The sequence below is a fragment of the Protopterus annectens genome, chromosome 2.part1 (assembly GCF_019279795.1).
Source record: "Protopterus annectens isolate FY-2018-M chromosome 2.part1, PAN1.0, whole genome shotgun sequence".
Classification (NCBI taxonomy): Eukaryota; Metazoa; Chordata; order Ceratodontiformes; family Protopteridae; genus Protopterus; species Protopterus annectens.
In genome coordinates, this window is record NC_056729.1 from 675,748,400 (window position 1) to 675,768,902 (window position 20,503).

At 35.4% G+C, this 20,503-nt stretch overlaps 1 long non-coding RNA gene across 1 annotated transcript in view; it reads left to right on the forward strand.

Moving 5' to 3' along the window:
* Positions 1-20,503, forward strand: part of LOC122794199 — a 509,719-nt gene that overhangs the window by 1,096 nt on the left and 488,120 nt on the right. The gene's annotated exons all lie outside the window — the stretch shown is intronic.

Sequence of the window (20,503 nt, forward strand, 5' to 3'; positions counted from 1 at the left end):
GCGGAACTTGCATATTAGCGTGCCTCATCATCTAACTACCCAAGTTAGAATCATACAATTCTGTGTTTCCAGTGTAAGAAATAATACCACCCAACAGGGCAACGTGTAAAATAGTCGAAATACTGAATTCTCAAAACAAAGACGTGAAATAATACCGCAGAGGGGAATTAACGTGAAATAAGACTGAATGTTTTGAAAGTAGTAAAATCAAGCGTTAACAAAACAACGTTGACCTTTATAAATAATAACGCTTTTTCATTGCTTTGAGAATTCTGTGTTTAGTTCAATTTTACAGCAAGTATTTTTATTGGCATTTTATGTTAAAAATGCGTGTTCCACATACGAGGGGTGGTGATATGAATGCTGGACCAGATATATATGTACCATAGCACATATAAGCAGTATTTTAAGTTATTATGGACTTATGCCATTGGAAGTACTAGACCACTTAGAAGTCTGCAAGCTCACAAGCCCCTTTTCCTTAAATAACTGCTACATGCCTTTCACATAATTTTCACTGAATTGTAAGACGTTTGCCAGATAATGATGGTGTTTGAGATTCTTATTTGCAAAGAGATGCTATTTTTTGGCTGAGGTTCTTGTTTGCATAGATATAGGGTTACCACCTGTCCCACTTTGTGAGGGACAGTCCCTCTTTGGGCAGTTGTGTCCTGACAAAAAACATTAAAAATGGCAAATGTCCTGAGATTTTAGGACAAAATTATTTCCTATATTTCATGTAATAGTTGCATAAAACAGTTATTATGTATCTAAAATACCTAAGTGTTATAAGAAACAGAATAAGAAACTAAAATGCTACAAGAATAAGCTTTTATTTAGGCAAAAAAAGTTAAGTTCTACTCTTTGTACTGACCGTGGGTATGTGTCGGCCTGCAAAATCTGATGTTTGTACCAAAAATGTCCCACTTTGGCCATTTAAAAAGGTGGCAACCCTACATAGATATGCTATTTTCTGACTGCACGCTGTAAAACATCCCACAAACCAAAGAAAGAGGGCTGAAAAATGTAGCATCAGTTTCAGGAAAAAGGCTTGAGAAGTGCTGCTGTTTTCTGAGTACAGAGTTTGTTGTTTCCTCTCTTTTTAGTTAAGGTGTATTCACCTACTTTTGCTGATTTTCCTGTCAGCACAGTTGGTACATGACAAGTTGGATGCCATCTTGACATTAGAAGTAGCTGATTTAAGTTCAGCTCAGTCAAGATCAACACTGTGATCTTTCATGCTGCTTTAAGGACCTCCACTCTTTCACACACTGGGCTGGCTTCTTAATTTGGGGTAGTGGTCAGGCTGGAATTTGTGCCGTATGTGTAGAACCTGGGCATTTATTAGATTGTCTGCCATTTAAGGGGTAAGTGAAGGATGTAGTTAATTAGGTATGCTCATCTGAAAATCACTGCCAGAATCAAGCACATTATTACTTTAGATATGTCTGTACTTATGTGTGTCTTGGTCCCTTTATGTTTGGATTACTGTGACCTTGTTTACCTGAGCTGGCCGAAGTGGACATACAGCATCCTTGCTGGGTGCAAAAGTGTTTAGCAAATGCTTTAACTGCTACAGTTGTGACAATGCATTACAGCTTAGTGAAGGACCAACTCACTGAACATAACTGGTTAGGAATTCAGTTTGATAAGGAAAAATTAAATATGTTGCTTGAAGGGGGCAAGCCCACCTTCACCCCTATATGGGGGGTGGGGGGCACCCACACACTCAAAAGTATTAAATCCAAGGTTGCAGCAACATGAAAAAAAAGGCAATCCTTGAAAAAATCACTGCCAGCACACACTGAAGCTGCATTGGTAGTGATTTCCTATAGAAAACAGAGATCATGGGATTCAACATCAGGTAGCAGAACCTGAGCAGATTGAAAGAACCTTGGCCAATTTACACTTGATGAGGCATAAGGAAGCCGTGTTAACTGGCTTATCAAGGTCTGTCATATCATTCTTGTGCTGTTTTGTCTGCACAAGAATGATTTGCCTAAACAGCAAGGATCCTGAATGTTTTAAAGAGACATTGATCTCCTTACAGCCACATCTGATTCTTTTGGGGCTAGTCCTAATTCCAGTGTTGTACCTAGAATACACTGATAAATTGTTTTTTGCATTCTAGGCACCTTAGATATGGAATTTACAACCTTGCAAGAGTAGGGATAGTGCCCTGGTAAGCTACTTTCCTAAGTTCCTTGAAACATATTTATTCTACTAAACTTCTGAAAGTTGTTTTTTGTCATGTCTTGTGTATAATAAGGTACTGCTTGTCTTAAAATTTAAGGCTTATTGCGCTCATTAATGCTTTACATTTATTTAATTGCCACATACTTGGTGTGAGTATTGTAGCAAGACAGAGATAGACAGGTAGATAGACAGGTGACTAGATTCATGACTGGGTGTCAACAAGAAATCAAATTGTTATGCTGCAGGAGTTAGTAAACTACAGAGGGAGTGCTGACATGAAGGAATCAGATCTTTGCAGGTTACAGTACTGAGCCCAGAAAAAACACAGAGGCAGTGTACTGTGGATTCTAGAACCCTTGTGGAGAGACTTAACTTGCGTGTGGGGGGTGTATTACAGTAACAATGAAATGTTAAAAATGAGTGAATGTATTATACAGCTGATCATTTGATTAGTAAAAGTCTGCATAGGTAATATGTTATTAACAAAATGTGTTCCCAGGATTTAACAGTATGTGTGCCACAGAGCTGATCTTCTATATGTTTGTTTAAAAAGTATAAAGAGAGAAGAAATAGAAATGTATGCATGTTGGTAACATGCACACATATATTCCTTTGTCACACACCTTTGTAACGTTCAAGCTTTGAAGTAAAGATATGATACAACAAATGCAAAGTTTGTGTTTATTAAATAAAATACTTGTTATAATATGCATAGATACACAGCAACGGTGTAGAGCATTTTGACTGGTGTAGAAACCTGGATAGAAGATGCAGACTTGCTTATTGTAACCTAAAATGCAAATTCACATTTTCACAGTGCTAGTTTTTATTATTATTATTTTTATTATAAAAATCATTCTACTTTCTTTGCACCACAGTCTGTTGAGACATTTTGCATCAAAAGTGTAGTACTATGAAACATTTTTCTCGTGTTAAAATAATGTAGCCCTTCTTGGATGTAAAGTAGCTCATGCTTCATGCTGCATTCATTTATTTATTAATTAATTACATTCTATGTAGCCACCAAGCAAGAGCATAAAAGAGTAATTCTACATATTTTTATGTCATAATCACATAAACTTCTGGCAAAAATAAAGCTCACTTATCTTATTTGTGCATGTGCAGTACAGGGAAGGCATGATGCAGTAAGTTCAGTTAAAGGAATCCACTATGAAAGCGATTGTGCCTCCAGTTGTCAGTAATGTATTACCTACAGTCCTTATATGTAAGGGAACTTCTTAGGAAACAGATTCAAATAAGTTTATTGTTCTCAGGAGTTGCCATAGGATTCCTGATACTACTTTGAGCTGGAGATTGAAGTTGCCTACTTATGTTACTGGTGTTGCAGTTTTACCTGCCCTCGCTGTCAGTCATGGGTGATTGATTAATATGCAGAGCAGTAGAAAGTAAGATGGGAGTTAAGAAGTTCAGATTCAGATCAGGATACAGCACAAGTGACCTGATGCATGCAGTGAGACAAATACTCGAGAAGAAGCTAGAAGTGAGGAAAGAGTCCAACTGGGCTAGACTTGGATAAAGCATATCACAAGATCACAAGAAAGCTGATTTTGGCAGTCTTGTGATGGTTCCAAGTCCCAGAAACATTTAGTAGCATTAGTGCAGGCTATGTTGTTATTGTTTGTCTTTCGGCTTTTCCCGGTTAGGGGTCGCCACAGCGGAACTCCGGTCCGCTAATGATTGGCATTAGATTTTCACGAACGCCGAGGTGCCAGCTCGATGTTCAACCTTCAACTAAGGCGTGCCCATTTACGCATGTCTTTCGAATGCCCACCCAACCGCGGGGAGGATATGCAGACTCCACACAGAAGCAGGCTATGTATAAGGACCAATTGACTTAAGAATGAACAGTGTTCTGTCTCACAGAGGGGTCCCAGTGGAAGTGGGTGTGCATCAGGGTTCAGTTCTGAGCCCACTGCTGTTCATACTGGTGCTTGACTACATCAGCAAACAGAACACGGGACAGATCTACAAAGTGCTGTATGCAGATATTGTGGCGTAACAGGTAGACTCTCTCTCTGCGCAAGAGCTTCAGTAGAGGATAGGGGAATGGAATGTAAAACTGAAGGCATATGGGATGAAAATAAGTACAGACAAGACAGTTGTAATGGTAGCAAATGGCTGAAATCAGAAGAAGCTAAAAACTGAGGTAGAAGAGAGAAAAGTGGAATAGGTTAACAGCTTCCAATATCTGGGAGGGATGTTGGCAGAGAAGGGAAGTATGAATGAGGAGGTCAAAGGTAGAATCAGAAGGGCTGCAGAAAACTAGTATAGCGTGGCAGAGGTCGTGTATGACAGACAAATGTCTAAATAGTGCTGTGATCAGTACTGTTGTGTGGTACAGAAACCTGGGCAGTTGAGGCAGAACAGTTGAGGAAGCTAGAGGTTATGGAGATGAAGTGTCTGGGATGGGTAGTAGGATGCACACTGTAGGACAGACAAAGAAACAAGGAACTTACAGCAGAAATCAAAGTAACTCCAATTGCAGAGAAGGTCAGAAAGAGCAGATTACCGTGGTTTGGTTACACAGGCAGAAAAGCCGAAGACAATCTGGTAAAGAAGATTTGGGACAGACAAGAAGAAGGAAAGAAGAAATGAGGGCTTCCAGCAAAGAGATGGATGGATTGGTGAGAGAAGACCTGCATCAGTTAGGCATGACTGTTGAAGAAGGTAGGAGAGTGGCATTGAATCAGGACAGATGGTGACAGTTGACATGACACCCTGACCCCATGTAGAAAATGGGAACTGATGATGATGATGACTGTCAGTCTGATAATGAGATCTTTTATTGCTGTATTGCAGCTACTAACAACAGTACTGTTGCCATTTTTTTAATTTTAATTTTATAGTTTATATTTAATAGTAGCATGTTTCATTGAAAAGTTGCTGAGAAAACTGGTTTCTAGCTGTGTATTGTAGCTGTGTGTTGTACATATCTTAATAGAGCTCCTTTTCCTTCTAATAGATTTATCTAAGAGGTACAGCTATGTAAGGAAAACCCTCCTAAAGGGCAATCACATAAGCACTGAAAAAATACATATAGTAAACTTCTGTTTTAAAACAACCACAAAAAGGGGTGTGTGCTGGCTACGCTCCTTTTTGGCATCTAGTTTTTGGAAGTAATAGTAAACTTAGTGTGTGTAAGTACAAATAGCACTGTCCCATTGTCTTTATCACAATATATACTGCTTTCTTCCTGTGCACTCATCAGCACATTTAACACATACAACGGTAAGATTCATTGTTGTAAAAAAGGAGGCGATATTATGTTTTGTAGTATTTTTTTTTTTTTTATTTTTATTTTAAATTTGTTTACCAGGAAAGTCTCACTGGACACATGTTCTTTTTCAGTGGAGGCCTGGAGAGAAAAGCTCCACATTGAACATTCAGCCATACAATATATCAGTGGTGTACATAGGACAAGAAGTTAAATACTGCTTTAGACATAAAAAAACCTGCAATCCCTATTTTGTATGCCTTGCCTAAAGTACATAAAAATTTACATAAAACTCCAGGCAGGCCAATAGTTTCGGGGATAGGTTCATTTTTGAGCAATGTTAACATTTTTTGGGACTTTCATCTAAAGGCTCATTTACATAAAGTAGTAGCTCATATTTCTAACACCCAAGATCTTATTAATAGTATATCCCAAATTAAATGGTGCAATGATTATTATTGGGTTACTATAGATGTAAAATCACTGTATACTAATATTGATACCAGATGGGGGTTGGAGTCCATTACTGATATGTTGGGTGTTGGGCCTAGAACTACCTTTTTAGTGGCATTATTAGAATTTTGTTTGACTCATAATTATTTTTTATTTCAGAATAATTATTTTCTGCAGTTGAAAGGTACGGCAATGGGGGCGGCCTTTGCGCCCTCATTTGCCATTATATACATGGGTTATTTTGAAAGGATGTTTATTTATCCTACTTCTTTTTTTAGGAACAATGTTATACTATATAAGCGTTTCATTGATGATCTTATTTTCATTTGTAACGGAGAAATAGATGATTTTTTTGAATTTTTTGATAATCTCCTTAATAATGAACATCATCTTGTCTTTTCTTATGAGTTGGATAGAAAACAGATCAACTTTCTGGATTTAACATTGTTTGAAGATGGGGAAAATATAGGGTTTAGGCCCTTTAGGAAACCTACTTCTGTTAACATGTTTTTGCATGCAACAAGTATGCACCCAGGTCATTTATCGAAAGCATTACCTTATGGTGAATTTAAGAGAATTTATGATCACAGAAGCAATAAAAATGAAAAAAATCAGTGAATTGAATAAAGTCATACTGAGGTTAAGTGAAAGGGGTTATAATAAAACACATTTAGTAGCATGCAAAAATAAATTACTTGGGCAGAATATTGATGTTAATCATATTTTTACTGTTAATTCTGAATCAAGGTGTGATGTTTATACAACTCAGCGTATTCATGATGATGAGAAGCAGTTTTATGTAACTAGATATTCTGCTTTTTCTGAAAAACTGGTTTCAATAGTCAGAAAATACTGGTACATTATTAGTGAGGATGAGACTATTGGTCATCTATTTCCTAAACATATCACATTCTCTTATAAGAGAGGTAAAAACCTTAAAGAATTGTTGAATAATAACTTTATTGAAAGGAATGATAATTTTTCTTCATTATGTGGAACTTTTTCTTGTGGTTCTTGTAGTATTTGCCACAAGGTCAAGAATTTGAATGTCATCAATGGTATACCTCTTGTTGCTAAATATTATTTCAACTGCAGATCCACTGGGGTAGTCTATATATTGGGTTGCTCATGCAATAATATGTGGTACATAGGACAGACTAAACGCATGGTCAGGATTCGTATTTTGGAACATTTAAAAGATATTAGAAATAAGAATCCAAACAGCCCTGTTGCACAACACTTCCATGAAACACACATTAGTTCCTCCACCAGTTTAATATTTTGTGTATTGGGAAAGCCCTTTATTAACAGAGGGGATGACATTGTAGTTAAACTATTGGAGTTAGAAACTAGAATGATTTTTAAGTTTCACACTCTAAAACCTAATGGCATGAATCAGGAATTAAGCATTTAAATATTTATTATAACATAAATTGATGAATATTTATTTATTCTTTAGTAATTCATGGTCACTTTAAATTTTGAAAGATGTTGTTTAATTGATTACTTAATGTATTTATTGAATAATGTTAATTGAGTAGAGTGTGTGTATATAAACTTCATGTTCACACTCAATTAAATGTGATCCTTGAAGGCGAATTGCCAAGGTACCAGATCGCTGTTAATAAAGAATAAGTATACTGGTATAGTGCTGGCTTTTTGTGTTTTCTTCAACTTTGCTGTGTGGTGTTTCTTGATGACTACTTTAGACATAGTTTGGACAAGCAGCTATACAGAAAGGCTAATTAATGGATTGCTAAGTTTACATAATACATGATAAGTTTTAACCAAATTAGTAAGAATCAAAAGATTAAACAATAACTAGAGAGACATTACATTATTATATATTTGTTTGTAAATAAATAGAGGGACCAATATGACATTACACTATTTCTGAATATATTTTACAAAGAAATTGAAATGTCTAGTCTTAATGTATCATCATCATATTTGAAATAAAGTGAACTGTTTTTGCTTATATCTACACAGAACAAAGTTACATGAGGTAAGGCAAAATGGGCTATATCATTTTGACGAATGCACTCAAAATTGAATACCTCTTCATCGAACTTTATCTGTCGAAACTTAATCCATTGAACAATCACTTCAGAGAAAATTTACCCAGAAAACTATTTGGCTATCATCTGGAGATTGCCATTTTCCCCATTGTAGTGGAATCTCAGAATTGGTATATTTAGTTTGGGGGGATGGGGGGCACAGCCGACCAGCTGGGTGTTTTTTAAATTGTGTGATTTTTGTGATCATCGGTAGGTTGGCCGAGCAATTTTTTTTTCCCTGAGTAAATCTTCACTGAAGTGATCATTTAATGGATTAAATTTCGACGGATAAATTTCGATGAAAAGGTATTCAATATTTAGTTTATTTGACAAAGTGATATAGACCCAAGGCAAAACATGTGTGGTGCATGCACAAAATGCTGTGAATTTCTTTACCATGTATTTTTAGAAGGTCATTGTACAATGGCAGTAAGCAATAGTATGCATGGATAATTTAGGATTTACCCATGGTCGGTATTATTTACCCACTTAAGCATTGCCTTTGTAGGTAAACAGCACCAGGAGGCAGGGTATATGACACCTGAAAGATGAAGAATTCCTGATCTGTTAACATATGCAGATGCCATTATAATGATTGCAAAAAACAAAATGTGGAGAAATGAAGTAATATTTTACACAAATGAGTGTCTAGAGGTGATAGAGATGGAATTAAATAAAGAGAAAAGTAAAGGTTTAGGTGATGGGGTATATTACAATGAATGGAATTTCTGTTGGGTATAAAATTTGGGAATAAAGATGTAAGTAGAATTCAATGGGAAAACAAAAGGCTTATTTGATAAATTCATAACTGATGGGAATGTAGCATATTTAGCAGGCGTATTTATGTTGCCAACAGTATTTAAAAATTAATTATTGAATATATATTTTTTTTAAATTTATATGGGGATGTAGATTAAACCCAGTAAAAAAAAAAGAGTTTTATATGTAAATAATAAAGAAGAAGGAGGTTTAGGGTTAATTAACCTAGTGGATAAATGAAAAAGCTGAGAGATTAGTAGTAAAATTATATAAATATAGGTATGATAAATTTTGGGGTACAGTAAAAAGAGTAAAAGAGAAAACGGTGTAGAATAAAGAAATACAATGTTGCCAAGAAAAAATATTTTTGCGGGAAATAAAAGTTGATGATATAGAAAAAGCTAGAAAAGTATGGTATTATGATGTAATGATAAAACAGTATTATGTAAAACACTGGAGAAATCAAACAGATGAAAAATTAAAGCTATAAAAATAAGAAGCAAATGGTGTAATCAGAAAGTAGAATGTCAAGCTTTTTTTGTGGAGACTGGTAATACATAAATTGGCAGTAATAGGAAATATGCCATATAAATAGAAAAACGATAGAATATATTTACATTGTCAAGAAGAAGAAAGTATGGAACATGTGTTTTTCAAATGTAAAAGAAAAAGTTATGGAGAAAACTATGTAAAGATGATTTTTTGAAGATATAAAAGAGGATAAAATAAATATGGATATGATTAAATACAGATATTATAAGAATAGAACTAAATAACGTATTAGAATAGATATGTTATTTTATGTTATATGGAATGAAAGAATACATGAAATTATGTTTAATGGTAAGTGGATTTTAACAACAATATTAAGTAAAATCAGATGGTCATTATGAAAAAAGGCGATAGGGTCTAATACAGATGAAAATGTAGTGCAATTGTAAAGAAAATTATGAATATCTGTAAACAGATTTGTATGTATATGTATATATTTGTAAATATGTAAATATTTTGTAAATAAGAGTTCTTTTAGTATGTTAATAAAGGACCCATAGATGAAGTTATTTATCCACTCTTACTTTGCACTCATGGGTAAATTACACTGGCCATAGGTAAATACAGGATTAGCTACTGCTTATTATGGTTCTTACGTTAGTAACATCAGTTTTCTGAAAAAAATCTGTAACTATAATAGCAAACATTGTTTAATATCTGTAATTTTACATAGCAATCACTTCCAAACAATGAGTGATTCAGGTTTAGTTTTGATGGGTGTGGTTTACTTGTGTCACTTGGATGGGTAAACCTGAGTTACATATGAGGGGGGGTTGATTATTGCTGTAACATAAAGGAAATATTTGAAGTGTTTAAATATTATGTTTTTTAACCTTTTTGAATTAATATGCTATGCACCAAACACTTGCTTTCAACCTTTTGGTCTTCAAGATGCTTGGCCACATTTTACATTGAAGGACTTTGCAACTACCCATGCATTGTTTAGTGTTGCCTTTTTAAATGTAGCTGTGGCATTACACTGCTTTTTCTCCAGTTGCTGTTACACAAAACAAGGACGTCTTTGTGTAATATACCTGTCCCTCTTGCTGATATTAATGTTAGCTTTAACATTTATTTGCATACATGTTATGTTTGCTCATCTTTTCTGCAATCAAAGGGCAGCTTTTCAAAGAGAAAAAATAATTTCAGGGCCCCAGTAACCAGACAGAGATGTTCCCAAGTAATCTTTCTGTGACTGTACAAGTCCACATGTTATTAAGTTATTTTTTCCTGAGAAAAGTTTGTACCTTCTCAAACTGAGCAAGGTGTTGAGTTATGAAGCTACAAAATGGTGCACTGCATTCATTGGCTGTAACACAGACAATTAAAGGGAACCATGTTCCCTGGATAAACACTGATTTGCATCACATTAAGGATATAACAAGGCATAGTGCTGATGGAAACAGGATAAAACAAGCAATTCTCTTAAGTATACCAAAAACTTAAGCATGATACTTAAATTTTAACCAAGCCCAATACTTCTGAAATCTGCATACAATCTTAAAACCTTCTGGAGTCATATAAAGTCACCTAGTTCTGCTAAGGTATTTCCAAAATCTATTTTGTCGACAAGTCATTGATATAAAGCTTAATGTCTGCACTTACCTCTACCACAAGTACACATTTTACTGAGCACACTTCAGCAACTGTCCATACCACTTCATGGATTACTTACCTAGCCTACTTTTCACTTTAAAAAAGATTACCAAAAAAGTGCAACAGTTGTTTAGAACTACACACTGTAGATGTAATCCACAATTCTACCACCTTCCCCCTAAAATTATTTATGCCAGTGTTAACATTCTCTCTAAACCTTTAACCTATATCTGCAACCCAGCATTGACAAATAAGATTATTACTGTTAGCTTCAAACATGCCTTGATTTTTCTGTTACATAAAACTGCATCACCAACAGATACATGGGATTACAAACTAATCACTAACCTTTGTCCATTAGCTAAAATTCTGGAAAAATTGATCTACAGCCAAACGTAGGTCATATACAATATGGTTTCATGTTAGCTCTAGCGCTTAGACTGCTGTCTTGACAGTACCCTTACAAATATATGAGAACATGAAAAAAGGAATGCTAACTAGCACAATTTTCTTAGATCTAAAGAGGGCTTTTAAAACTGTTGATCACAATTTGCTACTACTTAAATTGGAGGATTTTTTTGTAATTAAGTTATCTCATGGCTTAAGTAAGTACTATCTTTTTAGCAGAACCTTCACCACTTTCTAAATGAATAGACTATACTAATATGGTGAACTCACCAGGGTTGCACCACAGGGATGAGTCTTAGGTTCACTGCCCTTTTTTCTATTTATTGATAACCTACCATAGGACTTACCTAAAGTAAACTAGCTTATTGGGATGACATTGGCCTAACGTAGGTGTTCAAACCTTCACAGCAATGTACCAGTAGTGTACAAGAAGACTTCATAATAAAATTTAATTGGTGTTTGCACAACAGACTTAGTATAAATACAAAAACAAATCCTGTGTTTTAGTATTTGGCACTATTATTAGGGTACCAAACAAGACATTTATATTTCTGAGCCTGCCACAGTCGCACCTCCTCACGTGAAAGAGCAAATACACCCAAGTGTATTATTAGACAGCACCCTTTCTTTACACTCTTATACTGATCATATAACAAAGGCTTATCGCAACTAAAACTGCATTTAGCAGATCTCATCTCCTCACTTTTGAAGTCTGTTGTACAACTGCAATTAATGTATTAGTCACTAGGCTGGGACGTAGCCTGCCAGTTACTGTTACATTGTCTGAATGCAATTTGTGTTTGCTAAAAGCTACAGAAGACAAGATTTTGAGGTTCATCTTTCTGTTTTTTAGCACTGAACATCACTGCTACAGGACACAGAAATCTAAATGGCTCATCACTCCCAGAGTTAACTACTTACGAAACCCACTAACATTTAAACTGTTGAAAGAATGATGCTGCCCACCACTGGCTAACAGACTGAGACTGTAATGAAACCAGTATTCCTTAAGAAAGTCTGACTGCCTAAAACTAAAAAGACCAAGACCACAGATTTCCTTGGGCATCTGTGAAAAATCATTCACAAAGATGGCACCTGCATCCCGGAGCTCTCTTCCTAAAAAAATAAATAAATGAAATTATTACAGTCACAGACACACACCTTCTACACTTTCAAAAATAAAACCTGGCTGCACTTGCAAGATGAATATAAATATGTCTGCTTTAGAGACCAGGGTTAATCTACCCCTGTTGCAGTCAAGATTATTTATGTATGATGAGCTTTGCTCATAGCAGGATGAATAGGGTGGCAATCAAGCTTTAAGTAGAATACTAGATTTAACGACTTATTTTGTAGTCTACATGGATTCTTGTTACATTTTGGTAATTTTTGTGTATGTTGTATAACATGTATGTTTTTTACAAGCTTTTTATGTTTTGTACACATGTCCTTGCTTTGTACAAGTTTGTATGTGTGTACATCTGTAATTAATTGTCTAACTGCTCAAGTGGTGGATGAAAAGAGATTGAAAATAAAACGATAAATCAGTAGGATGGATATGGGAGGCACAATATTATTTTTGATGCTTTTATTCACATGCAACTTCATAATCTTTCTTGACAGTTGATAGACTGATCAGATCAAGTTGACCAATGTCTACTGGTGTTCTTAGATCCATGACATTGTGGATTGTTGTGGGGGGATTACCATTAGTTGTATAGCCCTTTATTTCTAAAGAATACTGTGCTTCATTTTACTTTAAAAGTCCGAGTGTGATAAATGTGCCAAGAATGGATCTTATCTGCAACCCTATGTAGAGATATAGAATCTATAGGTGATAGTGCAATGCTACCTAACATGCAGTATTCTGAGTATTTTTTTATCCAGAGATGCTTGTCTACATGCTTGTCAGAAGGACAGAGATCAAATAAGGTAGTGTATACTTGAGACAAGATGGCCTTTAACAGAGCCCTAGTTGTATTTATGTTGAGACAAAAATAAAGGAGCTCCAAGTGAAGAAAAGAGGTTTCTATGCATCAGGTTTAAAAAGTAAGGAAAAAAATGACTAAATATAGCAACCGGCACTAAATAATATTGGTATGAGTTAACTTTTCTAGTGGTGGAGTTAGATATTGAGACCCCTGTGCCTGTGTTGGTAAGAAATAAGGCAGTACCTTCTAATTCACAGCAGATTGGCCCTTAAGAAACCTCAGTGTTGACTAACCTCCAGACAAGCCATTACTAATGCCCAGTAGAAAGATCACTTTTTGAGAAGCTGATGGGAAAATATAGCTAGTCTATGTTCCTACTTCTTACCCATACTTTTAGCTGTACGGAAAGCACCTGTAGAATGTAATTTGATCTTCTTGGATGGATATTTGATATTTGGAGCATTTGCTCTGAGTGAGACAGCAGAATGAAGAAAAATCAGGGAAAAGACACCAGCAGCGACTCAAGATTGTTCCTGTTATAGAAATCCAGAAGAGAGCTACTTAGAGGCTCAGAGAGACGAGAATGGGTGGGAGTGACAGAGAAAGACAGAGAAAGAGAGAGAGAGAGATGCACATTCACAAACACGGTAATACTACTATATTGAACTGTATTAATGGTACTTGTGAACTTTTGTTCAACTGTATGACTTCTTATTTGGGGAAGAGCCTGCATTTTTTTTTTACATTTTGGCTAACAAAACAAGCTTTTTTTAAGACTAGTGTCTCTGCTGTCTTTAATGTTACACACACACACACACACACACACACACACACACACACACACACACACACACACACGATGCTTGGCTTATTAATTTCCCATGAAAGCTAGAAAACTCATCTAATAGTGTCCTACATTTTGGAATGGAAGCTCTGCTTATCTGAATGAAAAAATTCCATGGAGGTATTGGTACATTAACCTAAGCAATATGGTCACAAATAAGTCGTATGATGTCCTCAAGGGGAGCATTTGTTACTTAGCTTGCCATCCCCATTCATAACATCCAGTAGTATGTCAGTGCAGTAAATGTCTTGTAACTATTAACTGTATTATTACTGGAATGTAGTACTCTATATTTCCATGTCTTCATTACTGGTATCTTAGTTGCTAACATTAACAGAGACAGGAAAGATTTTTCTTTTTTAGGGGAGTGTACCTCTGGATGAAAGGAAATCAAGAATAAAGCTTGGTTAGGAATGGGGAAGGGAATTCAGCCCATAGCGATGAGTGCAGTAAGGTAAACAGACAACGGGCAAGAGGGGGACTGGAATTTATTAGAGAAAACTATCAAAGGAACCAAGGAATTGGGAGCAAATAGACAGGGAAAGGTAATGGAATGGGAAGAGGCCAATAATTTATTTGGACTGCAGGCTGCAAATTCCCTTCCTTATCAAGGACTGATATCAGAGTATAGGCAACAAGATAGAAATAGGGGGATTCCAAGCAAAATACCAGCACTGGTAGAATTTTTAGTAGGTCTAGAACAGAAGCTGCTGTTAAAAAAGGATAATTAGTAGAGCATATAAAATATTACATGCTAACTATAAAAATCAATCAGAGGAGATTAGAAAGGACTGGGAAGAGAGACTGGATAAGCAATTTACAAAGACGCAATGGGGGATATATGTATGTCTCCCAAATATGCAACAAAGTTTGGAAGATTTAGCATCTTTGCTTGGATGTGTTTGCATAGGTATATTTGTACCCCAAGCAGACTCCAAAGAATTTTTGCCAAGGTAAATAGCAAATGTTGGAGGTGTGATAGGGAATGAAGAGGTCACAGGGAACATATTTTCTGGGAATGTAATAAGTTGGCAGACTTTAAAAATTCCTGGCAGAATGTTCTATCAGAAATACTGGGTGAGCAAATTGATGTAACTAAGGAAATTATTTTTGAGCTGTGATACAGAATTGGAATTGCTTAGACACAGTAAGACCTTGCTGAGTCTAATTATGGTGGCTGCCAAAAAAGCAATTACTAGAAAATGAAAATCAAAGTCTAAACTTTATTTTTTATTTAACATTTGTTTACCAGGAAAGTCCGACTTGGAATGAAGACAATTTTCAGCAGAGGCCCAGGGAGAAACACTCCAGATGCATGTCTTTGTAACGTGGGAGGAAACCAGAGTACCTGGAGAAAACCCACACGAACAAAAGAAGAAAGTGCAGACTCTGCACAGAAGGCACCTCAGCCGAGAATCGAACCAGAGAACCTCTTACTGTGAGGCAACAACACTACCGCTGCAGCACTGCATTGTCCGACTATATTAGAAATAGTGAATATAGTAGCAAAGATATAGCAACTGGAAATGGGATCTTTAGAAAATGGTATAAACAAATTACATTAAAAATGGGAATTGTGGGAACAGTACATGCTGAATAGCATTTTAGAGAAGAAATGAGGTCTAAAAGAAGGCAGGATTTGAATGAGCTATGTAATGTTTGACTGACCATGACAGGAGAGATTATAAGTGATATATAATGTTTATAACTAAAACTATGTGAATATGGTTTACTTTTATTTGTATAAATGTATGATTGCCTGTGTCATAAGTGATAATGTAATTAATGTTTCTTAAAAAAAAATTAAGCTTGGTTTATGTTAACCTTTCCTGTCCAGACTTTGCTGCAGATTGTTTGGAGGTCAGACACAAATATTTATGAACCTGTGTATTCCCAGAACATACATATCCAACTCCCTTTTTATCTTCTGAACATCTCTAGCGGAATCGGTTCATGTGAGCAACTAGCCTGCACAATTAATTGGATGTATAAAATTATTTATCAAGCCATTTCAGGTGAAAATGTAAACATTTTTGATATTTTTTTTCTTTTTTTTTAGAACTAATCAAAGTTTATATCATTGATATTTAGGTAGCTCTTGCCAGGGATCTTTCTTCTAACCCCTTTTAATTGATAACTCATGTTGACTGAATAGTAACAGTTTGTACACATTACTTACTAAATGCTTTGTAATAAGGTTATCTCTGTGTATGTCTATTAGCACCAGGACCTATGAAGGTCTGTCAGAAGCTGATTATATGATCTAGTTTAATTGTATCAACAAACCAATTACTTGCATCCAGTGATGTGCCCTTCGGGTAACACAAATTTGAGCTTACATAATTTCTGAGGTGTAAGGGGTATTGCTGATCAAAAACATCTTTATTAAATTACATTTTAAGACATGATAGGAGTACAAGTACATTAATAAAAAAGAAAACAAACCATAACAGTGTCTATTATTTGTATGCAATGCATGTTTTCTTTTTAACAATTTTCATTCAGACCAATATTACATGAAATGCTCAATTTCTGCCTTCCCTTAAACATCATCCCTCTACCTAGATATATTCTGCAAGTATTATTCCCAGAAATTCCATTTAGTTCATTGCAGTTTGTTCCTTCCCTTTTCTGAAGATCCCATCTCCATTTTTTTATCTCTAGTACAGTATTCAGTAGTTCATTTTCAGTTGGTTTAGAGTTTATTGACATTTTCTAGTAATTGTTTGGTAGCAAATAACTTTAAACTTGGTAAGGCCTTAATATTTCTAGGTAATTCATATCAAATATTCTCGCTCAAAAGAATTATTTCCTTAGTTGCATCTGTTTGCTTCCCTAGCATTTGTAACAAAGTTTTCCGTAGGGTATTTTTAAATTCTGGCAGCTTACTTAATTCCCCAAAACATATTCCCAATTACCTCTCTTTTTCCTATCATATCTCCATCATTTCCTATCTACCTGAAGGAAGATAATTCACTGTTCTCAGCTTTTGGAGTTTTAGGTTTTCGGGGTTACCAGTTTGATGTTCTGACGTTCGATGTTATCACATTTCAATCTTGTGATATACACCCCTTCCAATTGTTCCTTTGTAAATTGACTTTCCATTTTCTTTGCCCAATCTTTTCTAAACTTCATTTGATTCCTGTAGTTATCATACAATATTTTATACGCCATATGAATTATCCATTTTTAACAACAGATACTGTTGCAGATACTCTAAAAACTTTCTAGAGCTGGTCTTTTTCTTACCACATCACGTAGCACGTTCTGTTTGCTAGAACTCTGTTATCAGTCTGTGATAGGGAAAACAGTCTCTAACCAGCAGTCCAAACTTCTGCTTGACTTCACCACATTGTATTACATTTTCCTCCCTAATTATTTGCCCCCAGTATCTTGGTACTTATGCTGATTTCTTCCAGTAAATTCCAACCCCCTATTGCAAATTTTGTATACCCCTGCTTGCAGTCAGCTCTATTGGTAAAATCACACTTCTCCAGTTCTGCGTTGGCTTAGTTAGTAAAATAATGAATAATATTCTGTATTGTTATTGTTATTCTCTTTAAGGACCTACATCCAAACTCCTGCTCTCTCCCTATTTTTTCAAACTTTATCCTCAGTTATCATCATCACTTTTCAGTTTGATTTGTAACCTTCTGCTTGTGTTGTTTGTATGAGCCTTAACTGCATGGCTCTAAAGTATCCCTTCAAATCAGGTCATCCTGTAACCTCTTGTTTTATGGGGAGAATCAGCTTATCCTACTTAACTCTTCCCTTCACCATCCCAAAATAAATTCTTCCAATTCTTTATTACTTATCATCTACAACTTTTGCCTATTCTCTGTACCCCTACTTGCAGTCATCTTTATTGGCAAAATCCCCTTTCTCCATTCTCATGTTGGCCTATTTCTTGTAATACTTTCTGCTACTTTATGAATGTAATATTTTGTGTGACTGTTATTCTCTGTAAGGATCTGCATCCAAAATATAACTGTCTCCTTATTTCTTGAATCCCCCCTTCCCATTATATCATCAGTGCTTTTCACCTTGAATTACTTGTGTTATGTGTATGAGCATTAACTGTGTAGCTGTAAAATATCTCTTCAAATCATGTAATTGTAAACCACCTTGTTCTAGTGGAAGAATCAGCTTATCTCACTTAACTCTTGCCCTTTTCCCATCCCAGATGAATTCCTTCAAGTCTTTATCAGTTATTGTCCACAACTTTCCCTCTGGTTGATAAAAATATGCCAGACCTGTATGTAAAATGATAGGAACTAAAATTTCACTGCTTATAGCTTACTATTCCTGTCTATAATTAACAGCTTCCAGACTCTCAATTTTTGCATTGTCTTTTGTTTAATCTCTTTCCCATATTCTTAGCTGCCATGACAGAATCCTTTTAATCTTTACACCTAAATACTTCATCTTATGTATCCATAAATATGGGCATTGCTGCACCAGTTTATGTGTCAGTGCAACGTTTCTGCACCCTCTGTGTTATTTTCATTTATTTTATATAGCAGACAGGTTAGAAATTGTTTCAAAATATTCCTCAACACCAAAATGTCCTTTACTGGATTTATCAAATATAAAATGTCACCTGCAAGTAAAGGTAACTTTCCTTGATTACAATACAAGTTATGTCTATTTGTAAGTCTCTTGTTTTCTTTCCTAATGCCTCTAAGTATAAAACAAATAATCAAGGGGAAAAGGACTCCTCTGCCTGGTTACTCTGTTTATGCACAGCTGGTGGTACAGGCTCCCTCCCTCCTTAATTATAGCATCTGACCCTTCATATAGCCTCTTTATTATCCAAATAATTCTGTCAGGGAACTCGGATACTACCATTGTCATAATCATAAATTCCCAGCTGACTCTCATGAATGCTATCTATGCATTAATACCCACCAGTAGTAGCTACATTTTCTTACAATTTGCTTAACTCTGGATCATCATTATTCTATTAATGTTGTCAAATGTTTGCCTCCCCTCCACAAAACCACACTGATCCATATTTATCAATTTTGCAACTCGTTTGCCTTCTCTTAGGTACTATAGACATAGGTACTTTATATCCTGACTGAAAATTGAATTGGGTCTTTACTTTATTTAGGTAATGCAGCCTGTTGTCCAATGTCCCAATAACAATGAGCAGGGACTTTAGTTAGCCACCCTTTCAAGTCCCTACCTGCTTCATTTGTTACCCCAGACAATTTTAATAGGGATAATTTCAACTACCCATACTCAGTTATTTGTTTGTCAAATTCCCAAGCTGTGTTCTCAATCACATGCCATATCAGAAGGCCATGCTTGTTTACTTTACTTTTGCCATCTTAATATAATCAAATACTGATCATCCCCTTACACATTTTGATATAATTTGTATTTTCCAAGGTGCTTCTTAGCCTTTTTTAATGATATTATAAAACCCTTGTAGGATACATGCTGCAAAATATAACAAGTTCAGGAGCATTCAGTAGTGCCAGTCTATGAGAAGTGCAAGCTTTACCTATGCCACCCTTTCCATTTTAAGTGTTGCATGTAAAACTTGCTGCTGCATTACAGTAGAGAGTCGATTATCCAAACGTCAGTTATCAGAAACGTCAATTATCAGAAGCAGCCTTCCAAAGTTTTCGGGTTGGAAAAATCATAAAGTCTGAATATGTAAACATTTTGCGTATTTGCTTGAGCATGTCTTTAGAGCTTGTAGCCGCTCGCATGTGAAAACTATTCTTTATTGTCCACTGGAATCACTGAATGGTTGAAAAGGGTATTCCTGTATGCAAAAAAAACATTTTAGAGGTTTTTATCAAGTTAAATTATATGTTTGATTATCTGAACAATTTGATTATCCGAATTACCCTAGGCCCCAATTAGTTTGGATAATTGACTCTCTACTGTACTAAGTTTACTGAAAGATCCACGTGGAAGATGAAAATATGTAGTGTCGGATCCTTACTTCACTGGGAAAGACCAAACAGCAAGTTTTTCCACTTGGCAATTTTCCCCTATTTTGCAATATTTTAACCTTTGTCAGTCCCCAATTGTTGTTACTTCTTAACCATATCTCTCTTTCTTTTATTTCTACCCTATTTTTAAACTCCACTTTAATTTTATCCCAGTCTCTAGCTATATTTTCAGAAGAAATATCTATCTTCCCTAATAACTCCCAAATAATTTTCACTACCCATTCCTTAAATTCCTCTCTTTTTAAGAGATAGGTGGGAAAGCACCAGTGTCTCATTTTCATTTCATTACCGTGCTTTTTTATTCTAGTCATTATTGATGCGTGACCAGAAATAGTTATTGGATGCTTATCAATACTTTAAAGTAAATGCACATGTTCCTGTGAAATATAATTTCTGTGTAGTCTAGCCCAGTTTTTATACCTTGAGGAATAATATGTAAATTCACTTTGAACTCAAAATTGCAAAATTGAAGGCACACGGGATTGGGATGAAAGTGAGTACAG